Here is a 21993-nt window from a genome sequence, read left to right on the forward strand (position 1 = left end):
TGAAGCACGGCGAATTAAAAGCGCGTCAGAGTAACGCGGAAAACATTGTTCGTAGTTTTCGTTAAAAAATGATTTGCAAAGGAATTTTACCGTTGCAAAAACGGTGTATGTAAATGGTGGAGATAGGAACAAATGGATAATAGATTTTTTCTTTTGTAGCGCGGGCGATAATATTTAACTTTATCAGGTAAATAGAATACCCGCTCGTTCGGCGAATTTTGTTTTACGATCGAGCCCCTATGACTTCAAAAACCTGCACGAGGCTGTAACAATTTTCTTTGATTCCTTTCGTTTCGCTGCCTCCTATAAGTGAAAATAATGCTTGCTTTAACTCGAATCATCTACACGTCCGGATACGTTATTTTAACTCTGTAACTCGAGTTTAGAACACGATCTAACCCAGCCCAGACTTCTACATGGCCAAGTTTACCTGTGCGAGTACAACTTCCATATTGCCGCTACTCTAACAAGTTGCTCTCTGCAGCTCCAACTTTTCCAGCTATACGTTACGAGCCGTCAGCAACCAATCTTTCTTTCTATTGTTGACATTGTCTGGAATAACCATAAAGATATAGAAATACAGAGTACGAGGGTCGTACGTTACCGTGTAAATGGATGCGATATGAGAATGGGAAGAGAATGCCCTGTTAGACGGATAAAGGCGCCTTTTGTCCTTGTTCAACGCTAATCTTACCAAGCCCGGTGAAACGACATAGAAAATTTTATTTAAAATTGTGCATTTGCCCTTATTCATTTCGTTAAGAGTTAGTGTTAATCAGGTACGATGGTTAATCTGTGTTACACACTTACGTATGTAGCTGCGATAACAAAACTTTCCAACGGTTTCGTCGATACAAGTATAACATCGAAGCGTAAGTGCCAATAGGCCTAACCAGTCATCGATATCCCTACAATCCCTCCACCGAATATTTGGAAAAAGGCGTGACGAAAATGACGTTCGAAAACGAAAATTCGTTTCCTTTTGTCGTCTCTCAATATCCCCACTACGCACGCGGTTGGTAGGCATCCGCTACCGTTGCCACGTGTCAACGGTCAAGGACGAAAGTGACGTTCGAAAACGAAAATTCGTTTCTTTTTATCGTCTCTCAATATCCCCACTACGCACGCGGTTGGTAGGCGTCCGCTACCATTGCCACGTGTAAACGGTCACGGACGAAAGGACGTTCGAAAAGGAAAATTCCTTTCTTTTTGTCGCCTCTCAATATCTCCACTACGCACGCAGTTGGTAGGCGTCCGCTACCATTGCCACGTGTAAACGGTCACGGACGAAAATGACGTTCGAAAAATAAAATTCGTTTCTTTTTGTCGCCTCTCAATATCCCCACTACGCACACGGTTGGTAGGTGTCCGCTACCATTGCCACGTGTAAACGGTCACGGACGAAAATGACGTTCGAAAAATAAAATTCCTTTCTTTTTGTCGTCTCTCAATATCTCTACTGCGCACGCGGTTGGTAGGCGTCCGCCCTTATTGCCACGTGTAAACGGTCACGGACGAAAATGACGTTGGAAAAATTAAATTCCTTTCTTTTTGTCGTCTCTCAATATCCCTACTGCGCACGCAGTTGGTAGGTGTCCGCTACCATTGCCACGTGTAAACGGTCACGGACGAAAATGACGTTGGAAAAATAAAATTCGTTTCTTTTTGTCGTCTCTCAATATCCCCACTACGCACGCGATTGGTGGGCGTCCGCTACCATTGCCACGTGTAAACGGTCACGGACGAAAATGACGTTGGAAAAATAAAATTCCTTTCTTTTTGTCGTCTCTCAATATCCCCACTACGCACGCAGTTGGTAGGTGTCCGCTACCATTGCCACATGTAAACGGTCACGGACGAAAATGACGTTGGAAAAATAAAATTCGTTTCTTTTTGTCGTCTCTCAATATCCCCACTACGCACGCGATTGGTGGGCGTCCGCTACCATTGCCACGTGTAAACGGTCACGGACGAAAATGACGTTGGAAAAAAAAAATTCGTTTCTTTTTGTCGTCTCTTAATATCCCCACTACGCACGCGATTGGTGGGCGTCCGAGACCGTTGTCACGTAACAACGGTCTCGGACGCCCACCAATCGCGTGCGTAGTGGGGATATTAAAGGGCGACAAAAAGAAACGAATCGGATCAAGAAAACATTTGTTGAATCAAGAGTTGTACGTAAAGAGTCGAAAACGAGAATTGTTAATAAATATACTATTAAACATCTACACATCCTGCACCAAATAACCTCAGGTATTTACCGTACGAATGTGCGTGCGTTATTAGACGAACGCATTATATATATATATTTCGCATTTTCAGTCTTCGTCGTCGTCAATCCTTATCGTTTTAAAAGTCGTACGGTTCCAGAGCATTTGGTCGCAGTCGCAGACCTTTCGGTTAGCGAGCTCGTTAGCGACTGTCTTATGAAACTCTGGGCAAAGAATCACGAGAACAGCGTGCGGATGGCGAAGAATGAACCTACAGTTTTAGGTCTGAATTTAGATCCCGAACGATCGGAACCACACTGAGACAGACGTCTGTCTTTCTTTGTATATTTACGCAAATAACGCGAGACGAAAAATGTAAGACGCAAGTTGTATCCCAACTTCTTCGAAGGTCGACGTCAGACGCATATCGATGGAAGCTAAAGGTTTTTCGTCATTGCGCCAGTCATTTCCACCGTGTTTTTACCAACACCTGTCAAATTGGCGGGCAAAGGAAAACGCGTATCTTCTTTCCAAACGACCAATCTAATTTAAAATAATTCGGTGTTGGTTGCACGAAGCAAGGGATTTGTCTGGAATAAAATGTTTTAGCTATCAAAGATACAATGGCCAAAATGTTCTTAAAAAAGATTTAATTTATTTATACGATATGAAGCTGTTAGTTGTTGCGACCTTTCTGAGAAGCGTGTTAAAATGCGTCGCGAAAAGTAAGCGACGACGAGTATACTCGTGAAACGTGGAGTATGCGTGGCTGTTATAACACAGAATTAATATTCCGCGGATGCTCTGACAAGCATATAGCCTGAATTGCCACGTATTTTTCGAACGATTGAAAAGATCCTTTGGTTCTAATTTGCATTTCTACTCGAAATACGTTTATCGAATTATACAGGCACGATTTTTTCTTCCGCAAACTTTTCCCATATTTCACGCAACTTGAATATCCATTCTTCCAGAACCTCTCAGGCTTTCCGGCGGGAAACTTTTCAATATGATTTTTTACATCGTCCAAAGAGTTAAAAATCCGAACGAACTTTCCCAGCAGCGTTTAACACGTGTAATATTTTATTAAAAATCAACGAGCATATTTAAAAACATTTACAGTAACGTTTTTTCAGCGTGATATGCTTAAAAACATAAATGAAAACATACTTGAAATTTCCTCAATGGAAAGGTACTAAGCAAAGCTTTTATTTTATTAAATTCCTTAAAAATCGGAACGAATTTTCCGACCAACCGATATTATACCTAATACATCGATAACGATTTCGTATTATCCATCGTATCCATCGTATCCATTCGTATTACACATCGAAGATGTAAAGGAGATTGCAACGATTTGTCTAAAAGTTTGTGACCTTCACGGGTGAACGAAATCCGATATCTCCGAGAAAAAGAACGAATTAGAATGCGTGCAAATGACAAAGAGGAAAATTAATTGTTTATCCTTTCGCGTAGTCGATGTTCTACTATTCTGTCAATTTGACATATTTGAAACGAGAGACGCATTAAGTCGCAAAAATGACAGGGGTTGATCTTTTGCGTCGAATCAAACGAATTCGAAGGGGAACCTTAAAATACCAACGTTTCCTGAAAAGATGAACGCAATTCAACCTTCGTACTCCTTCGAATTTCCGCTTGTCGAACCTCATTTGCTCGACGTTTTCGATAAGAAGAAACCTCTAGAACTCGGAAATTTTTGCTCATCCCTTGGGCTTCGAGCTAACAAGGTTCGACTTTAGCATTTTACGTTATAAACACTTTACATACATAGAGGAAAGTGGCCAAATATGGAACAGGTCTCCCTTTCTTTCTTAATCCGATCGATGATGAATGTCTGCCAAACGACTATAGGCTACTTCACTCAGTTAGTCGTTCATTTTCTGAACGTTTATTTTGCCAGAAACTATTTTCGCTAAATTTTAGATTTATTATTCTGATGGCAAAATGTGGATCATCGAGTAGTCAAACAATTTGATGCTCGGATCTCGATGATTGCGAACAACTACATTTCTGTTCTGTTAACCGATCTGAGTGTTCCATATTTTACCTTTTCTGCGATGTCGATTCGATATTAAGAATTTATTTATAACGTTAGAGGTATAAGGCTAACACTTAGATGGAGCGTAATTACAAGAATCTTTTACGTATCGCAACTGAAGGTAAAATAACAAAAAAAGAATAAAATAAAAGAATAATAAAAATAAGGTTTTGCGTGTGTGTGTGTATGATTAAGCGAGAATACAAGGCAAGAGGGAGGATAATTATTGTAAATCGAGTTTATGGCCAGCAGTCTGAACATAAAGTATACTACGTTGCAAGCTACGTATGCGAGTGAACGTAAAAACTGTATTACTACCGTTACGTTACAAGGCACACGCACGAGCGAAATGACAAAGTTAGGATAAAAAGATTAGAAAATAAAACCAAGCACGCTGTAATGGTATTTCGCGACGTATTTTATTCTGTAACGTTATATCTGGTATGGTTATAGCTTTCGATAAAAATCACGTGACGTTGCACTTTGTACAGCAAATCAACCGTTTCTCATATTTCGAAATATACACATAGCGTTTTATGCGTAAGGAGAGATAAGAAGCACACGGGACACTTGTGTACGTACGTTGTAAAGGACTTTCAATTTTGCATATGTGTCATCACGCGTGAAATAACCGGACCAAAACAGTGGATACGGCGATATGTTTTTGACACGGCCAACCAGCGTTTGATTTGCGTTGAAATCAAATTTTTCGGTTCAATTTCACCGAAACTTCGCGCTGAAATAACGCGTGATACACATAGCTTGCATTTCACTCTCAATATTATTTTGATCGATATCCGAGCCGAAAGTACTTGCCATTTCGATTTAATAACGCACTTACGTATTTATATCTCATTTATATGTGTCCTATGGTTTTAAAAATATTACGAGGCTGTACATGACGATAACAAGCGAAACGAGAAAGTAGAATATTGCTTGACTTTCGATGTTACATCGATGTTTTAGCTGTATATTCTACGATCGATGGAAATTCGCCAAGCACAATGAAATTTGAATTTTAATCAAACCTTCGAACTAAAAGTATCTTCCATTTCGATCTCATAATACAAATTCTATGCCATATATTCGTCATGTCTTTTAAAATATTATTCTCCGATCACGATCAAACAATAACAATAATGACAATGACGTAGAATACATTTAACTTTGCATATTATATCCGTTATTATATATTCTAATATTATATATTCTGCAACCGATTAAAATTTCCAAAGTACAAATCGAATTTCAACTAAAGTTGATTAAAATCAACTGTTCGAACCGAAGGTATTTTCCATTTTGACTTAATAACGCAAATAATAACAAGAATACTTATTCATATTTTTTCTTCTGTCTAAATATTATTAAAATCATGCAAGGTGGTGTGCAACGATAATAAAAAAATCGAGATGACAGATGTGGCCCTTAAACGCATAACTGCGCAACTATACGTGCAATTCCAAGCATTTCAATAACAGTCCCCGGAGTAGGAAACACTTCAAGTATGCGCTATCCTTGAATGAAGGAGTTAGACAAACTGACCGTCTACTCATTGTGGAAGCGCTCGATAATTACCAGTTCCTGGCGATTTTCTTCCTTACCGGTGTCTTCAATGAAAAGTTAGTCCATGTATATTACTTTAAAGATTCAACCGGGATAATTAAGTTTCGAAAGTCCTTTAGACGCAGTCGTTTTACGGAAGCCGGAAAAAGAAGAGAAATTAAATTTCGTGCTACAACGTTCGTATAAATATCAGATTTTAGATTCAAAGTTTCCAATATATATATTTTTCGATCTTTTTTTTTCTCCATTCGATATGATGATTACGGTGACTCGAAGTTGTTCCCATTCGTTAGAAGATGCGTATGTACTAACAATTAAATAATTTCCTTATAAAAGGAAAGAAACTTTTGGGACAAAGTAATATGTTCCTTCTTACGATAAAATACCCACTGTACGTAATATTTGCGCGCAACGATGGTAACAATAATATTAATTTCTTGATCCTTTTTTGTTTTTATTTGTACAAGATTTACGATAGTTTCATTAATATAATTGCTCGTAATTAACGACATTAAAATGCGATCGATCGATACTCATTGAAGACTGGGTTGTTTAGATTGGAAATTTCCATAACATTCATCCCTAATCATCTATGCAGATTCCAGATATGTACCGTTATACCGTGTTGCGTGAACAATGAAATAAGCGTAACCCGTATCATCGGTTGACACAGCCAACATAGTTAAGGTAAACCAATTAAGGCAACGAGTTAGTAAAACGATTACCCTTCACGTTTTCTCCACGTTATAATCGTGTACGATCCGCCTACCATGAGAAAGGTTATTTGGCAATAGACAAAAAATAGTAAAAAGTCATGTAACAACTATAGCAAGAATCCGATATTAACCGGTTAACCGAGTCATTTTTTAAACTAGCTTTTTAAACGTAATTTATTTTTAACGGAAATTAAACGTCGCGTAGATAAAAGAACAGCAATTGGTAATTTGTGTACTGTTCGTGGATTTCTAGCCATGGAACGTTAAAAACATAGACAGTTAAAATACTATAATAATACGAATCCGACAGACAAGCAACGATAATTTATTGAAAATTGGTAATGAAAAACGAACGGAATTTGATGAAAATTAACAAAACTTTTACCTCGTAATAACGGTATTATTATACCATCGAATAAGTAAAAAATTAACACTCACCAAGAAAACGGTATAAGCAACGAAGATTTACAGCTTGGCCTTCGCGAGACAATAGTCGTGGTTGGCGCCAGACAAGTGGTCGAGAAGAGTATGCCCTACTGCACAGTCATAGGCATAGATCGTGCACCCGAATTGTCCCGTCTGTCGATGGATATTACCTGCAACGACCTCCGTGATACATTTCTTGCGCTACGCGAATAGGTGCACCTGTTTGCGTGCCACTTAATATCGCGTACGCACGAAACAGCTCGAGAATTATCCACGAATTCTACGAATTCGCAGTTACTAATCGCTTACCAAACGTCGATTATGTCGTTAGCGCTTGAAAAGACATTCGAATGTAATTGTTGCAAAAGATAAATGAGCTTTGTAAAATAAACGGTCCAATTCCTATCGCGTTCACAGTCGAAGCGGTACTGTGAGGCTCGTTGCGACCCGGCGTCCCTTTATACGATCGACCCCCGAGCTCAATAGCCAATCAGCGTTACGCATTCTCCAACGTTCAAAATCCTTCCGTTGGATCCACGGACGGCCGATGTCAGTTATGTGAGGGGGTGGAAAGCACTTTTGGCGGTATTACATGTTGCTTCGCTGTAAACATGGACGATCTGGATTTAATTCAATTATCCAAAGCGAGGGAAACGGCGTTTGAGTGGTGGCGCGAAAATTACCGATTTCGTTGCGCATATTGACAAAGTTATGGCGAGGGATCTGTATGGTATGTACTATATAGCTTTTCTCGCGGGCTATGTTTCTTTATATTGTATATCGAAGTACGCACCTAACGTTTCAAGAGAAGCTTTGCATGCCTTGTATAACTTGAACTGTAGTTTAGATTTACAACTTTACTTTAGTCTTTATGTTTTCTTACTTTTCAAGAGGTAATCTGCGATACTTGTAAATAGATACTACATATATATGTACGTTAACTTGTAATGTGTAATATTCCTGTTTGGTTAGGTCTATATTTTCTAATGTGACAAATATGTGTATGGTGGCCATCTTGTACAAGTAAACTGATATTATTAGCGTAATTTTACAAATTACAAGTCATAAATTATTCCTTTTTCCAAACAAGGAAATATACGAGAAAAAATAGAATAGATTCTTACGATTATTTTTGTGAAGTTTTGAAAAAATCATGTATTTAAGTATTCACGAGAAAGGGGAGACAGAAAAGAAATGCAAAGATGGAAAGTTTCGAATATGTAAAACGTAGTGAAATCCGTAAATGATTTCATAACTGCTCTTGAACATTTCTTACAAACAAACGAGTCATCTCATACTTTCCTACAGGAGAAGGACATATTCATCAGAAAAAATTCCATTGATGTTGTCTATGAATGCTTATGCATCCAGCGAAGTCTGTGATTATTTTCTTTATCTGGAAACATACGTTATAGTTTTGAAGTTATAGTTTTACATTATTTGTTCACAATCGTTATAAAAAGACCGGAAATGTATTCAGGTCACGCACATGCTTTACTGCTTTATACGTACCATCGATGTTAAAAAACAACTCGTACCGAAAGGATTAATATAATTTTTATTTAAATTTTTTGTTTCGTATTCATAGACGAAAACTGTTGTGTTGTTTGTCCGCAAATATGTAAAACGATTCCATTATATTATAAAGTTCTGAAAATCGATAATTTTCGTTATACATTTCGTTAGTTAAAATAGTTAAATGACTTTCCAGAAACAAATCATGCTTCATGGACATTTTGAGCTTAGTTAGCGTAAAAATTAAACCTTGTTCTGTAATTAGTTGTTACATGAAATTAAATGGATTTCAAGTAGCTGGTATGTAAATGATACTTAAACTAACATGTAATGCTTAAATCGTAAAATAAATATACATCTAAAATCAGTTAAATTTAGGGAATCAATATCGATAAACGCGAAACTATAAATAACATCTTTAAGTCAAAGATTATTTGAAAGAATTTCAATTTCACTTCAAACTTGAAAGGATATTTCAGATCAAGTAAATAACAAATTTATACCGGTATAGTGATCGCATGTTTCTTGAATTCAAACAATTTGTGTAATCGGTACGAGAATGTATGCAATATGGGATATTAAAGAGAATCGCATTAGGCATTATTGCACCATGTACGTCATAAATCGTCGATGAAAGCTCTGAAGCGGGCAAAAGAGTTTATAGCTTCGATAAATAAACTGTTCTTTGTAAATGATAGGTTAAAAAGTAGGTAATCAGCATTAATATCAATTGGATATTCCATCGAATAATTTTAAGGATCTTTGTATTATAACATATCCTTTAGATAAAAGATAATTGTTAGTTTTATAACGAAGAATCCACAAGTGTTTCTACAGTAACAAAGTAATTAACGTTTCCTTAAGGGACTAATTCTTGTTACAGATTTCTTTCACCTTCATCTTTGAAACTATTCATAAATTATATTTATATCTTTCAAAAAATCACATCCTAATCCTTAATAATGCTCACAGTTTTGTAGTATTTAATATCTTTTGATTTATTCGAGATTTCTTCAAATCTAATACAGAATTCAAAATGTTTCACGTATTTATTATAGTCTATAGATTATGCTTACAGACTTGGTACATGTATGTACGTATGTGTATTATACATTATTGTATTTAAGAATTTATATGATCGTCCCATGAAATACCTCTAATCTGTAGGAAACAGTCTGTTGCTACTATGGTTTAGATGAAAGAATATTATGACATGTCGTTTAACTGTGTGATACCATCTATTAATGTACCAACGATGACTTTAATGACGGTCTAATAGATATTGCGCTACAACTTTGATCGACGTGACTTATTTCTATGATGCACTTCGACAAGCTGATTTCAGCCAAATCAAGTCAAACGAAGTTTCTTGTGTTTAATATTCATATAAACTTACTATGCATGTACGTAGTTTGTTTCAGTAGCATCTACGTAGTTTAAGAAACTAGTTGATGACGTTATTTCAATAACACAATCATAGTGGTTTTTAGAATAATCATGATTCGAACGCAGACTATTAGGGGATGATATGTTTTAAGAACAAAAATTATAGTTTTCCCTTCTAAAACATGAGATCGAGATTGAAATAATTTTGAAAGAAGAGCGAAATAATTTTAATTCTTTAACCATTTAATTCTACCTTAATAGCAAAATACAAGAACGTGTTAAGTATACATTATTACTAATTTAATTATTTATATCACTAATAAACAATATTCTTAATTCGCAATTCTTATATTATTTAACTATACTATTAATGAAATGATTTTATATAACTTGCAATTCAATGGAATAAAAACATGAATGAAATATTTAAACATACCTACGTACATAGATTTCCAATAATTTTAAGTAACTTTAGGAATTAACACGTTATAATATATTTTGCATATATATACGGTATATATCTGTTACATTTATCAAAAATGATTCTTGTTCAATTACATTCGCCACTTATATCGCGGAAGCGTAAAATTATTTCAAACAATATGAAAATAATTTATCGTGAAAAATATTTTACGTATTGTTTCTCGTTTTTATCGTAAATTAAGCACGTTCCCATTTCTTGCCATAAGAAATAATGGATAATCGATAACAATAGCGTAACGAAAGTAAAAATTATTGTTCATTCACGTTTTGAACGTAATTTTATCAGCTGTACTTTTTCAGCTACTTTGATTTTACTTAATTTCAAAGAACATATTTAAATAATAGCTGGCTTAACGTATAAAATATAACGTCGAAACATTACCGCGACTGTCTTGAACAGATTTCCGCCTGTAGATGACTTTAAACGTTTCCGTATCTCGTAATTTGTGAGAAACGAATCTCACATACATTTCTACGAGACCTTGCTCTGTCCATCTTGCAGTTCCTTCCTTGATTGACTTTCAAATTTCCCCCTGGATTCTAGGCTGTTTCTGTCATATAGAGTGAGGAGTTCGCTGGCCCTCGAAGCAAAGAGACAAGCACATAGAAAGTCTGCCTTTGGGGTTGGAAGTAAGCATAATTTACGATACGATGATCTAATCCCTTCATCACGCTTGGAATATACATGGTTGCCTGTAAAAGGACGCAGTTTTATATTCAGCAAGTTGCAAAGAAAAGATCTATGTCATTTTGTGATCTTATAGTACTCACTCGAGAGAAAAGGAAATTTTAATCAACGTTATATAATATTGATGAAATCCAATTGCTGGGTCAAGAAGAAGAGAAAAATATCCTTCGCCATTGATAAGAAATATTTCATTTGACTTTCTGTTTTAATATACTGCGGGCACGAGAAAATATTTGCGCGTGTCCATATTTTCCAATGAACCGTTTTCCTATCAGCTTTTATATTTCAAATCAAATCCTTATAATCGTATGAAAGTACCACTAAATAATACCAAGTTTAATACCTGTATCATGTATTTATATTCATATTATTTAAATACCTTTCGTAGTCACTGTATAACTGCCATCTGTGGATAATACATAATTCTCTATTTATTCCTTCTCTAGCCGATATTGCACGACATGCATTATTTATTGATTTGTACGTGTGTCCACAATAGGTAGATTTCTCTCTATGTGTATTCATAAAAAAAAATTCGTTGAATTCAAATCAGATGATGGAGGAGATTATTTTATTGGACACGTTTATTCTACCTATTCTATCGAGGGTTCGATTTAAACGTTCGATTTAAATGTTAAATAAAAAGTACGGTATATCAAATAAATAGGATTAATTTTTGGATCTACGCTTATCAGATATTTAATACTTCTCTCATTAAACATGTACTACAAATTTACGGAGTTTTAGATTACTTCCTTGTAACATTCTCTCTCTCTCTCTCTATATATATATATATATATATGTATTTATATATATATATATAAATATACAAATATGTACATATATGTAAGATAGTAATCCGGGGATAATTCAGGGATCTATTCTGTAGTCTAAAAATCGAGTTTTTATTATGGAGTAAATAATAAAATACAAAAATAAACAACAATTAATATGCGTCTATAACAATAAATAACAATAATTATATAAACGGGAAATAAGAAGTCTTTAGTACAATGTTTACCTGAAAATCGAGAATCGATTTTCAACGTCCTGAGCTACCGATCTTTCTTCTTCAGTCTTTAAAGTTTTAAATAACTATTCCGTAACCTTGTTTGTCTCTAATGTAACTCTCTGTCCGTCCGTTCGGGAAAAACGTGCTTCTTAAAATGATCGTCCATAAAACAAAAGAAGGTCTGTCCGTGAAACACAGCCTGTCGTGCTACCCGTAAAACAAAAAGAATCCCTATCCTACATGAACTCTAGGGAGTTTACACCGCCCCTCGAATGGGGAGTGGAACAGATTCCCTTCAGATCCCCGATTACCGTTATCCACTTCATATATGGAGTTTGAAATCCTTCTTAGAATTATGAAAGGTCCTTTCCTAATTTCTTCCAGCTTATTTCTATTCATTTTTTTTCCGTTATGGGTGAAGACCATATCACCGATTTTAAATTCGTGTTCTCTTCTTTTTTTATCGTATTTTTGTTTGTTGATTTCGAAATTTCTTGTTGAGTTTTTGAATGCTTCTTCTCTGTCTCTTTTTAGGTTTATCTTATTCACCATTATTTCCTTAGGGACGATTTCAATCATTTTTCCATTCAGTAAATGATTTGGGGCAAACCCCGTTACACTGTGTCTGGTGTTATTGTTTTCTTCTACGCTTTCTTCTGTGATTTTTGTCCAGTTTCTCTTATTTTCGTCTGAATTACATCTGATCCTGTTTACTAATGTTTGATTTACCCTTTTGTTCAGTCCATTGGAGGATGGGCAGTCTGTCGAGGTGAAAATTAATTTAATGTTCCTTTTCCTCGTATACTCTTGAATTTCTTGGGATGTCATTACTGGGTATCGGTCTGCAAGGATAATTTTTATGCAATCAGTTTCTCCTGTCGAGTCTATAAGTTTTATGATATCTTCTGTGTGTTGTGTTTTCGATGTGGACATAAAAACAGCCCTTGAAAAATGATCGATGAGTATGTGCATGTATTTCTTTGGTGAGTTGTTATTGGGTGAAATCGACCTGGGAAATTCAGTGCTTCATAAATCACACAAGGTTGTTTCTTGGGCGGTGGCTCTGGCTTTCTGTCCAATCTTGCGTTACTCCCTTGTGTTTTTCTTCCCTTCGTCTGATATTGCCCCAAGAATCCGATTAAGCCATTTGTTGATTGTACTGTTTCTTTATCGATTTTATCTTGAATGTGTATGGGTAATCCAATAACAATTAGATTTATCCCTGTCTCTTCAGAAGTCTTCCTCCTTACTTCCAATATTAATCATTCCTTTTTTATGGCATATTCAGTGAATGAACCTGAAATGTATTTAAAGTTATAAGCGTATCGTACTGCAGACCAACCTTTATTGCCAGAGGCTTTTTGAACTGCCACCTTCCAATTTTCCCAGTTGTATTCTTCATCCTTCAGCAGATTTGTCTGGTACCATTCTGATGCTGTTTTTCCCAAATATTTCTTCAAATTCTTGATCCTTTTTTCATCAGTTTGGATTTTGTATTTTTGGTATTCGGTTTCATACTCATATTAGAGTATGGAAGGGATGCGTATGTGAAATATGAATATTTCATACTCCAATCTGTGGCTTTTTGCGTTCCATCAAATTGTTTTATGACAAAGTCTGTGCCTTCTCTCTCATGCATGTTTTGTTTCTGGAAGATCTCTAATAATGTTTCTGTTTGAAGATTGGGCTTTTCGATTTCGGTCTTTATTTTCCTTGTGGGGATGATCTCCGATTCTTCTAAGTAAATATCTCGAAACACGAAGTTTAAACTTGTACCGATGTATGACGCTGCCGTTGCGTCATCCATCGTGAGTGCAATGTTTCTGTAATGGCTTACCTTGGTTAAGTTGTTTGCGGCTTTCTTCACTATCGATAAACTGAATAACCGCGGATGATGATCTCTTGCTTGATATTCTGATATTCTGGAGGCATCTGGGATATTCTGAAGACATCACATACTTCATCTTCTGGTTTTCTTATGAATTCTTATGGATTCTATTTTCTCCCCATTGCGTTCTCGTTCACGGCGATACGTAGCTTCACTTTTAACGGCATGGCGTAGTGAAAATCGATTTGTAAGATGGTAATTTGGTGATAATTCAGGATCGATTCTGTAGTCTGAAAATCGAGTTTTTATTATGAAGTAAATAATAAAATACAAAAATAAACGACAATTAATATGCGTTTATAACAATAAATAACAATAATTATATAAACGGGAAATAACAAGTCTTTAGTACAATGTTTACCTGAAAATCGAGAATCGATTTTCAACGTCCTGAGCTACCGATCTTTCTTCTTCAGTCTTTAAAATCTTAAATAACTATTCCGTAACCTTGTTTGTCTCTAATGTAACTCTCTGTCCGTCCGTTCGGGAAAAACGTGCTTCTTAAAATGGTCGTCCGTAAAACAAGGGAAGATCGGTCTGTCCGTGAAACACAGCCTGTCGTGCTACCCGCGAAACAAAAAGAATCCCTATCCTACATGAAATCTAGGGAGCTTGCATATATATATGTATCCTTTTAAAATTCTAAAAAATTATACAGATTCATAAAAATATAGTTAAAGACTTTGTAATATAGCGGTTTTTAAATAAATATATATAGTTTTTAAATAAATGTTAAATTTCTTCCGACTATTCGTATCACATTACGATTATGCTCTTTTAGTTCTATAGCTTACGAAGTTAGTTTAGAAGTCGAGGCTTACCTCACAGGCTTACACAAAAGTATTGGTTGAAGTTTTCCTATCAAAAAAAAAAAAAAAAAAAAGTAAAAAAAAGGAAAAAGTTGTAATCGCTTTAATCCACAGGTTGTAGTTAACACGTTTGTGTTTCGATTTAAAAGTTAATTCAATTAATCCATAATATCGAAATGTTGCTAACTGTTATTTTATATTTTTTTTATATTATTTGATATTTAATCGTTTGATGAATACCATAGATATCTGATATTTAATCATTTAGATGAATTTCATAGATATGTAATATTTCATCGTTAGATGCGTTCCATCAAAGTTTAATATTCATCCGCCCACGTACTCTAAGGGAAGATTTCATATAAACTAATATTCATAACGTTTTAAGACATTTATAAAATAATTACGTAACACTTTATGTTAATTTGGAAATTTAAATAAATTAGAGAATTATCAACACCATTCGTTGTTATAACGATGCTTAATAACTCGGAATACAAACAGCTTTCAAGTAATCGGATAAAATTTATCATGCTGCTAAAGTAAAAGTATGATTTATACAAGGTAAAATCTCCTTTGTAAGTAGTGTGATGCTCGTAATGTCAGGCACACGAAGTATACGCGCATATTATATCACGTAATTTCAGCTTTATTCCATCTCTTAATCGCTTGGTTTGAAGAAGCCGTAAGTAACAAGCGAAGCCATAGCGTAAAATAGTTTTATTAAACTTGTAAACAAATACAAGAAATATAGTCGTAGTATCCAACTGCAAGTTCAAATGCGAAAAATAACGTTCGGGAAAATTTGTGACATGGTGAGAAATTTTATACTCATATCCTAAATTGATAACATATATATTATTTGTAGAAAATTATATTTATTTGTATATATGTAAACATAATATCTATTAATGAAAAAGTTAATTAAGAAATATTCTATTATTATTACTATTCGTATCAATTATTTTTCATTTAATAAAAAACTAGTGTACACCAACTCATGTTCATTCTACTGATCTTATTTTTACGGTTCGAAATATATATATCGAATTTCGATTTTCCATCGTGTTTCGCTTATGATTCGTAAATATTAATTAGCATGCGATTAATTGGTGTTATAATTCAGAATGTTCGATATTCATTTACATTTATATTACTTTCACGTTATAGTTAAATATTTAACGTTGGTTAAATATTTTATTATTTGAAAGACTTGTGTCTATACTTCATATGCGACAAAAATTGAGAATTATTCACGTTTTTTAATTTAACGATCCTACTTTTATTTCAATTAAATCTCGATTCTTAAACTTTCATTTATTCGCGTCAAAATTAAATCCTAAGCTTCAATCCTACGCTTCCCTATGTAAAAACCTTTTAATCCTTATTTTTCGAATAGTTTGCGAGAATTGATCTTCGCGCAAGAATTAACGCCACTCAAGTACTAATTGATTCCATCTCCAGAGCGCTTAAGTGACATTCGATTGTCGCTTGAGTAGTTCTTATCCTCGCTGTAAAATACGACAGAATTTCGATTCCTCGATCATTAATTACATTATGAGACTACTTTCTCACGCTTTTCCATTCCACGCCGTGATTCCGCTCGCCTAACTACTCTTTCGCTATAGCGCCGATCAGACTTTCAACAAGGTAACGATTAATCTCGATAATGAAATTTCCATCACTATCGCAATAAAAAAGATTATTCTACGTTAAGCTATATCTTCTTTTATTAATTGACAGAATGCATCGATACGTTGATCGCCACGTGAATTTTATAGATTTTGGCCAATAGATCGAATAGAAACACAGAGTGTGATTCTACGTGAAAAATAAGAAAGATAGGAAAAACACCTGGTATGATTTATTACAATTAATTTTTTTTCATCCGAGGATCGAAATTGAGGATTTAACCGGTGTACTGAAATTTTTACAAATTTTATTCCACATTTTCCACTCGGTTTTTCACGTAGAATCAGTAATTGCTCGCTTCTGCCGCAATATTTTTCAGCCCATTTACATTATTAAAAGAAACGTTTTACTTTTCCAAGGTATTGTATTACATTCGCGCACTCTTCTCCGACAACGTTACCTAATTCTTCATATCGTCGGAAATTCCTTGGCCCATTATTCGCGTTTCATTCGTTGGAAACTTGCGTTAATTTGTTCGCCAACTGGAAGTTGCATAAGTCCGTCGATTTTTATTTCCACGAACTGTTAGAATAGGATAAAATTTTGTTGCCATAAATTGTATTTAACGCGGAGTTATCAACCACGAGCTATTGTATAAAGCTTATTACTTATTGTATAGAACTTTTACTATATCGTAGATCAATAACGTACTAAGATTATGAAAAATAATTTCACGTGGCTGAGATACGACGGAGATTCGGAAGATTTTGGAGATTTATGCTCGTAATATTAAGACTTATGTACGCGACTCGAATATTTATGTATTCTCCTTCAATATCCTTAATCCCTTCGATATGACCTATAAAATTTACAAATTGCCATTTTAACACAATTCAAATATAATTCACGTGGACTACACGCGAACGATGTGGTTTCGAATTTATTAACTAAGCGTTATACTTCCTCAATGTGGACATTACTTATGTACATGGAATGTACGATTATAGTTAGAAACGTGGCTGAAAATACAGATTTGTTAATGCTATAAGTTACAGTTGCACAATGATGAGTCATAGCAGAAGAGATTACCATAACTTCGAATATAACTTTTATCGTTACAATTCTATGTTAACGTTGTATTTGCATCTGACAGTTTGTTGAATTGCGTAATATCACGAAGATGGCGAACTAAGTTTAACTTGGTTTAAGAATATAAGTTTAACGATAAGTGAAATCTACCAGTTTCTTCTCTTTTTTCTTCTTTTTTTCTTTTTATTTTGCTTATTTCCTTATTTCGTGAGTTTCGTATAATTCTTATCTATCCAGGAATAATTTAAATGTAGAAAACAATTCAACGAAATGAGAAATATACGTTTGTTTCATGTGCGATTAAAAAATTGCATCCGACGAATTTAATATATCAATTAATAAGTATTATATTTGTTTGGAATGTTATTTCTGCAAAATTGTTTAGAATTGTTCTTTGGATATTTAATAATACGTATCTTGTAAGTTAACGAAGATACTCGTGATTTGTTGTTGTTTTTTTTTTTATTCATTAATGTAATGAATAAAACTTTTACATACTGCTCTGTCCGCTAAAATAAATTCAGATATTATGGAGGTTTCAAATACGTAACGACAAGAAGATATTGTGCCTGGAAAATAGTAGTAAATGTTGAATATGTCGATGTTAAAACGTCTTTAATATATTCGGTATAAATATATCGAATTTAATTTATTTTCAAATTACATTATTATTTAATGCTCGCGATTAACAACCATTTCCAATTACATATTTAATGATGCATCTATTATCAGAACTTATTAAAACATCGCATCTCATCGAAGATCACGTTATTCTGTGATTGTTTCGTACTCGCTACGTTTTATGTACGTACACGTAATGAGAATTAAAATTTATCGAAGGAGGAGCTGCGGTCTGCGAATAATTTTTTAACAAAAGCGAAAAAAAGAATCGTGTTAAATCTAACTAAGTATCTCTGTCTGTTGTTACAAATATTACGTTAAAATTGTGTACGAGACGAATAAATCGTAGAGAAATAGGGAATCGAAGAGGCAATTATGGCATAGAAATTAACAGGAAAAAATAATCTTATCTGTTAATTTTTATAGGATAGTTTGCTTTTTAATTTTTATCTATAGGCATAAGAGTAACCATTAGAAATACTTATAGAAATTTAATGGAATTTTCTGTTAAAATTACATCTACCTTGATTGAAGGAAATTTTAATTAATTTCATTCTTACAACTCAACGAATCAAAGTAAATGCTTAACATTAGTCATACATTAATTGAATTCGCTAAAATTGATGTACCAAATACATTTCACCATGATGAAAATGTTTTAACGTTTGCATCGATATAATAGCGTTTGTACTGGTGTATTTATCGATGATATGTTTACTTGAAATACGTGAAAACAAAGTATAGCTACAACAGGCTGTTTAAAAACAGAATGTAAATTATTGAACGTACTTTCGTACTGTGACGATAAATCGTGGGGATTGTTAATGAATTATTATGCACTCGGTAATAAAATACGCTTGCAAAATACAACATCTTTTTGCATGGAAGCTTTGATATTAATATTAAATATGCAAACAGGATATACAGCGTGATGAAGGCTATTCATTTTGTTTGCTTATTACTTTATAGAATGTTATAAACGTTAACTTCATATAGTTTAAGAAAATTATCGCGGAATACACGTCACGTTGCACATGGAACATTTGCGGTGACATTTCAAAGACTGATTAACAGAATGTTATTATTGTGCCGTAGAGAAATACGATTAGTGCGCGGAATTTACTCGAAACTATAGTAGAAAAATGGTAATACGGCGTTTATTTAATTAGAATTTCATTTTACGCTTTAATCATTCTTAAGCAACCTTCCTCTTCTATATTTGTAAAAGAGGAAACGAACACCTCGCTTTTTTTCTTCTGGTAACTTCAATCTTGTAATTTTGCTAATAACTTAACGTTATAATAACTAAGATTAATATATTGTATAATAAAAATCCGTAATTCTTTCGAAGATTGACGTTATGTAAGGGTAAAGCTGTAAGTAAACGTTGGTTTATAGATATGAACGTTAACGGTATAGCAAACGTTTATTAAAGTAATAACGCAAATAATAAATGAAATATTTCCTTAAAAATGAAAGCATGTTGATCGAATGCAGTTGATTGTTACGTTTGACAGCCTATAAAATTTTTCTGAGAGTCGTGTTAAATAATGAACGTAAAAAATATTACTTTTTGCATGATTTATCATTAAACATGTTTGTTTAATAGAGCCAGTAAAACAGTCCCGGAAGGATTTGAGTTCTCATCGACCCTTTTTTCCCAGAAATTACGCTCTTGGTGCAACAATTTCAACAATTTTCAGCAGTTGCCAAAATTATTTTAATACAACTTTCAGCTGAAAAATTGTAAGAAATTGTTAGAATTTAATATTAGGAAAAAACGTAATATCGATGTTAAAAGAATTTATAAAGCGACACAGAAAGGACTTATTAATTTCTCGAAGGCAATTGAAAAGAAAAGCATGTTTCTGTTTTTGGGAAGCTTTTAAAGTCAGGTGTTCCATATTAAGTGCAATTAACTTGCAAATATTTATATTTGCGCAGTTCCTTCATTTTGAAACATTCGCAAAATTTGCTGCATATTTCGTGTTCGTTCCATCTTCCGAAATGAAAATAAAAATTTTTATTCAATGTCTGAATATATTTCATTATATTCCATCTTTCTCATGATCGAAAGTTTCTTCTTCTTTTTAATAATTATATCGTAGCAAATACACAAAGATATTCAATTTTGTACGATAAAACAATTTTTACTGTAACATCGTCATTTCACTATTTTATATTTCACTATTTGCAGAAATATTATACTTCAGGTAGTATACATAAAGATGAGACTTTGAAAATATAATTCCAACGAATATCGTCCCAACGAACGTTAATTTAATATTAATAGTTTTCACAACTAACAGTTTAATCCTACGCTCGGTATTTTACCGACGGTAGTTGGTAAGAGAATATTTCTTTTTAAAAAAATTCGTCTCCCTCATGGCTATGTTAAAGAGAATCAATTAATCATTCAACTGCTTCATCATGCTTAATGTGAAAATCGCAGAAAAGTTATAAATACCTGCTATCAATCTTTATACACGTAACAATTGATTTAAATAATTAACTGCATTATATCCAATTATAAATTGCAGAGTACTGATTAATTGCAAAGCGATCATCTGCTATCGCCAAGATATTAAATGAATTAATATCCTCCGTATCGATCAGTAATTTCATTCTCTGTATCTATATGGTGTTTCCTATTAATAAGTTCGCAATTTCACAACTTCCTAAATACGATATTGATATTATATAATCCTACTAGAAACGAAGTACTTTTAATACTTTCCAGATAAATGATTATACACTTTACAAAAGTATCTTTGGTCTGAAAAATCTGCAAATAATCCTTGAATACGTATTCCAGGTAAAATACTCTCGATGTGTATTTTACTCTTCTTTTCTTTTCTTTATTTATTTGTCAAAAAACAAATATATCATTACGTGAAAGTAGCCGATAAGATATTTAGAGCATTTCGAAGTTTTCTCTTGGGAGGTTGTAATTCAGAATCCCAAACATTGTTGCAGTAAATCCACGAACAATATACTTAGGCAGAGCGCTCAAATGAAAGCAATAACACTTGTCCCTTGTAGAACTGGAATCGATTTCTCTGCGGCTATTCACCCCTATAAAACATGCAACTGCGGCAGTCTGTTGTGAAATGGTCGATGGGGAATTTGTGATTTCAATTTACGATCAATCGTCCGTTATACTTCACGTCGCTAATACGATAAATTTGCGAAGATGTGCAGAAACGGAAAATAGAAAGCGATAAGTTTTATTGCAACGATTAAGCTGCAATTTCCTATAAGTATGCGGAACGCCAAAAGTAAGAAATATAAAAGGCAAATGCTTGCAAGAGAAATGCTTTTCGCAAAAACAAGATATAATAATAATAATATACGTATGTTCGTGCAGTTTGCTACTTTCACGAATACGACTGAATAAACCGAAACGGATAGAGATTTATTTCATCCTCTACGTTTCCTAAACGTTTCATGGACTTTTGCATTTTTAAAATTCCCACAAATGCACGAACATCCGCGATCTAATAATCTAACGATGAGTCCGCTATTTCGGAAGATATTTCTATATTTTGGGTAAATCGTTGCTTTGTAATATTCGACATAAGAGATGCTCGTTAACGAACGCGTAACGTCGGATATCCACGTTTACCGCGACTCTTTCAGGAGAAGAACTTTGCAGCTAGGAGAGTTTTAAGGAACTTTTAATTTAGAAGAATTTTAAAGAACGACCGTAACATGTATATTCCGACGCAAATGTCGTTCCTGATAGGAGAATCACACAGTCGAGTTCAGCAATCGAATCGATGTTCAACAGACGCGAGGGCAGAAGCAGACGAAGAATAAAGAGAGAATAAACACGCACTCGTTAAATCAGCGCAACGAGTAAAGTAGATCTAGCCATTATTCCGTTCTGAAAAGGA

General features: G+C 34.1%; 2 long non-coding RNA genes across 6 annotated transcripts; both read right to left on the reverse strand.

The window, feature by feature from the left end:
- Positions 1-8355: 8355 nt before the first annotated feature.
- LOC126926845 (uncharacterized) lies at positions 8356-14503 on the reverse strand. Of its 5 annotated transcripts, none has more exons than XR_007714935.1 (7): positions 14308-14503; positions 11887-11936; positions 11426-11557; positions 11130-11343; positions 10741-11051; positions 8487-8624; positions 8356-8370 (listed from the first exon to the last, which is right to left on the reverse strand). It is a non-coding gene; the product is annotated as an uncharacterized LOC126926845 (long non-coding RNA). The 5 variants fall into 5 exon arrangements; XR_007714939.1 differs by lacking the exon at positions 14308-14503 and adding an exon at positions 12068-12167 and having other exon boundaries at positions 11426-11452; XR_007714936.1 differs by lacking the exon at positions 14308-14503 and adding an exon at positions 12068-12167.
- Positions 12878-13975, reverse strand: LOC126926867 (uncharacterized). The gene is made up of 3 exons (XR_007714968.1): positions 13432-13975; positions 13068-13355; positions 12878-12900 (listed from the first exon to the last, which is right to left on the reverse strand). It is a non-coding gene; the product is annotated as an uncharacterized LOC126926867 (long non-coding RNA).
- Positions 14504-21993: the final 7490 nt, after the last annotated feature.

The sequence above is a fragment of the Bombus affinis genome, unplaced genomic scaffold, assembly GCF_024516045.1.
Source record: "Bombus affinis isolate iyBomAffi1 unplaced genomic scaffold, iyBomAffi1.2 ctg00000059.1, whole genome shotgun sequence".
Classification (NCBI taxonomy): Eukaryota; Metazoa; Arthropoda; class Insecta; order Hymenoptera; family Apidae; genus Bombus; species Bombus affinis.